The sequence below is a fragment of the Pinus tabuliformis genome, chromosome 1_1 (assembly GCF_031772625.1).
Source record: "Pinus tabuliformis cultivar Carrire ecotype Pingquan chromosome 1_1, CPIR1, whole genome shotgun sequence".
Taxonomy (NCBI): domain Eukaryota; kingdom Viridiplantae; phylum Streptophyta; class Pinopsida; order Pinales; family Pinaceae; genus Pinus; species Pinus tabuliformis.
The window spans coordinates 803,391,568-803,396,322 of record NC_142297.1 but is presented as its reverse complement, the minus strand read 5'-3'; positions in this window follow the sequence as shown (position 1 = coordinate 803,396,322).

The window sequence follows — 4,755 nt, the reverse complement described above, 5'->3', positions numbered from 1 at the left end:
CCTCGACTTCAAAAAAGTGTTGTCCTCAATGCTTGAGTAGTTTTGGATGGTTCTATATAAAATTCTCATCCTCCCATGTGGAATCTTCAGTGGGTAAGTTCTTCCACTTGATGACATACTCTGAAATTGATAATCTTCGTAGCTGTCGATTTCTTGTTTTTGTGACTACTTCAGGTTCTAATAAGATTTTTCTTTCCTCATCAAGTTCTGGAAATATTGTTTGAACTCGGAGCTTGTCAGTTATAACCTTCTTTAAACATGAAACATGGAAAACTGGGTGCACTCGGGAAGCTGCAGGAAGCTCTAATTTGTATGCCATAGTAACAATCTTTTGCAACCCCCTGTATGGACCATAATACTTTGGTGATAATTTATTATCCTTCTTAGCTTGCTTGAGGGACATTTGTTTATATGGTTGTAGCCATAGGAATACCCAGTCACCTACATCAAAACTTCTCTCATTGCAATGTTGATCTTCCTGTTGTTTCATTCTATTCTGCACCAAAGTGAGGTTATCCTTTAAGAGTTGGAGAACTTGTTGTTGATGCTCGATGTGATCTTCCACTGCTTGAACCTTATAATTTTCTCTTAAATATGATGTGATGTATGGTGGATGATATCCATAAAGTGCCATAAATGGGGCCAATTTTGTTGCAGTATGGAAGGAAGTGTTATACCACCATTTAGCTAGAGGCAACCATTTGACCCTTTGTGTCTATTTATCAAAGACAAAGCAATGAAGATATCTTTCCAAACATTTGTTTACTATCTCAGTTTTCCCATCAGATTGAGTATGATAAGATGATCTATGAGTTAACTGAGTACTGAGACAAGAAAATAATTTTGTCCAAAAATTTCCAGGGAAAATGGGATCTTTGTCGCTTACAATAATCTTTGGGTTTCCATGTAGCTTTTGAATTGTTTCCATAAATGCAGTAGAAACTGTACTGGCTTTAAATGGATGAGATAATGCACAAAAGTGTGCATACTTGGTAACTCTGTCAATTACCACCATGATGACACTTTTTTCCTTCGGACTTGGGTAACCTTGTGATAAAATCCATTGAAACCTCCTCCCAATGTTGGCTTGGAATAGATAAAGGTTGTAATAGACCTGACGTTTTAATTGTTTCAGCTTTATTTTGTTGGAAAACCAAACATTACACCTCAAACTTTTGAATAACCGATTTAAGGCCATCCCAAACAAATTCCTTCTTAACCCTGTGGTAAGTTTTTAAAAATCTTGAGTGCCCTCCTAAGGGAGAAGTGTGCAATTCCATAAGAATCTTTAGTTTGAGTTGGGAATTCTTACATACGTATAAGTGATCTGTGTACCATAATGAATCATTTTTCTAGCTAAATGTATCATATGTACTGGGATCTTGTTGTAACTTTTGAATGAGTGCCCACACTTCTTCGTCATTATTCCATTCATCCCTTGCTTCGTTTATCCAATCTGGTTGGATAATGGGAATGGTGCAAATCAATGCTTCCACATCCTCATCCTTTCTTGAGAGTGCATCTGCCACAACATTTTTCTTCCCTTTTTTGTAGATGATTTCAAAGTCATAACCCAACATCTTTGTGACCCAGTTTTGCTACTCTTCTGAAGATAATCTTTGTTATAAAAATTATTTAAGACTATCATGATCTGTTTTTACCTTGAAGTGTCTTCCCATTAGGTAGGGTCATCATTTATTAAGTGCATGTAGTATTGCCAACATTTCCTTCTCATAAATAGCTTTATGTAAATACCTTTCTTTGATTGGACGACTTCCAAAAGCAATGGGTCTTTCTTATTGCATTAAAACAACACCAATTCCATCTCCTGAGGCATCACATTCCACAATAAAGGTTTTTGTGAAGTCCGACGTAGCTTAGGCCGGTGCTTGGCAAATTGCCTCTTTAATATGTTCAAAGGCCTTTGTTGCTTATCGAGTCCAGGAAAATGCATCTTTCTTCAATAATATTGTTAGAGGTGCTGTTGTTCTCCCATAATTATTAAAAAACTTGCGATAATACCCTATCAACCAGAAAAATCCTCGCAAATGCTTTATGGATGTGGGGATTTTCCATTCTTTAATAGCTTTAATTTTGTTAGGGTCTACCTTAACACCTTCATGAGATATAATATGACCCAGATATTCCACCTCTTGTACTCCAAAGAAACATTTGGATATTTTTGCATATAATTGTTTCTCCTCCAATAGCTTGAGCAGCATATCAACATGTTGAACATGATCCTTCCAAGACTTGTTGTAGATTAATATATCATTATAAAATACTAACACAAATTTTCTAAGGAATGGTTTGAAAATGGAATTCATCAAACCTTGAAATGTAGAAGGTGCATTAGTAAGGCCAAAAGGCATGACCAAAAGTTCATAATGGCCCTCATGAGTTCTAAATGTTGTTTTCGGAATGTCTTCAATCTTCATTCTGATTTGAGGATATCCTGAACGAAGATCCAACTTGGTGAAGTAAATTGATCCATGCAATTAATCCAATACATCAATGATAGGAATGGGAAATTTATATTTAATAGTGAGTTTTTTGAGCTCCCTATAATCCAAACACGTGTGCCATGATCCATCCTTCTTGTGCACCAATACTACTGGAGCAGAGAAAGAACTTTGACTAGGTTGAATTATACCAACCTCTAGCATTTCTGCAACTATATGTTCAATTTCACTCTTTTGGGCATAGGGATATCTGGAAGGCCTGATGTTTGGAGGAACACTTCCTGGAATCAAATGAATAGCATGATCATGATCACGAATAGGTGGGAGGCCTTCGGGAGTCTCAAATACCTTGGAAGCGTTGTCCAAGACTTTTTTGAGATTTGGAGAAATAGATGATTTCGATGTGGGAACCTCTAGCAAACATAATTGTGTAATTATGCCTCGTTGTTATTTCTTTAGAAGCTTTATCATTCGATTAGAGCTGATTATATTTCCTAGTTTCCCTGTGATACTCCTTAATTCAACTTCATTTCCTTCTGAACAAAATTTCATGAAAAGTTCTTGAAAATTAAAAGCTAGTGTACCCAAGGATTGTAACCATTACACTCCTAGTACAACATCAACACCACCCATTGGAATGGAAAGCATTGGGCTATTCAATTCATATTCTCCCATGGATAGCTTGATATTGTGTCACTTTCCAGAGAAATTTATGGTTCTTCCACTTGCAATCATCAATTGACACTCTGGTGCTGGATATAGGAAGAAATTCAATTCCTTGGCTATCTTACAATGAATAAAATTATGGGTACTGCCCGAATCAATGAACACTATTACCTTTTTGTTCTTGACATGTCCTTCTATATTAATAGTTTGAGGAGTGGTAATTCCAACCAATGCATTACAAGATATGGTTGGATTCATTTCTTCTTTCTATAGGGTTTTTCAATGGTGTATTTCCTCTTCTCTTGATGTTTCTTGTTCCTTTTCTTACTCCTCTTCAAAATCTATGTAAAATAATTTCTTCTCAGCACACTTATGACCTTTAGTGTATTTTCTATCACAACTATAACAAAGCCTTTTTTCTACTTTTTCTTCCAATTGTTGTGGTGTCAACCTTGTAGGTTGTGGAAGGCTAGGGGCAACAACACTTCCATCTTTATAGTTGTGACTGTTACGCTTCTTGGTTGTCATAATTTTGTTTTCCATTTTTCTTGCCAACCTAAATGCCTTCTCCAATGAATCAGGTTCCCAAATGCGAACCTAATGTTGGATGTTATCATTTAAAGTCCCTATGAACACATCAATCCTATGCTTCTTTGGAATATGTTTTACCCTTATATTCAATTTTTGGAAGTCCTCAATGTGCTCCATCATTGAACCTTTTGTTTGAGATTTATCAATTGGCTAAAAAATGTGTTGCTTTTTGTATCCTCATAATGTGCTATCATTTCTTCCGTAAAAATTGCCCAAGTGACAATTTATTTACGATAGAATAGTCATCGATACCATACAAACTTATTTGGTTTCAAATATAAAGTTGCAATGTGTACCTTTTGTGTGTTTTTCACATTATGGAGATCAAAATATTGCTCCATATGTAGTATCCATGTTATGGGATCCTTGCCATCAAACTTCCTTGTATCGATCTTTGGAACATGGTGGTTCTTCAATCCAACGTTATAGTCTATGAAATCATGATTGACATTTCTTTTGTTCTCATCATGAGTTTCCTTTACTACCCTTTCACCATTAGTAAACATTTCTTTTAGCAAATTTGTCAAATCTGTCTTCAAATATTCCATTTTTCCTTCCATCTTAGCTTCCACGTCAAGTTTCATCTTAGCTTCCATGCCTTTATTGAAACCATCCATCTTATCTTCTACACCATCCATCTTAGCTTCCACGCCTTTCTTTAAACCATCCATCTTAGCTTCTGTTACTTTTTGTGAGAGTGAATTTTGTTGCACTTGGTCTCGTAATTTTGATATATAATGTTGCATTTCTTCCTCTTCTTCATGAGTCATGCTAGAGCTTTCAGGTTGCTTACTAGGTATTTCCATTTTCATTCTTTGAGGCATCAATTAATGATAATTATGCTTCATTATGCCCTTTGGATTACTTCAAACTAATTTTTCAAATAAAAATTGAAAAAAAAAAAAAACTACACACCTTTTTTCACTTTGTAAGATCTCGATGTTGAATTTGATGTATCTTTGAAACTTCGGATCTCCAAGGTCTGAAATTGCAAACTGTGATAGCCCTTTGAGTCCTCTTTCCAATGCCACCAATC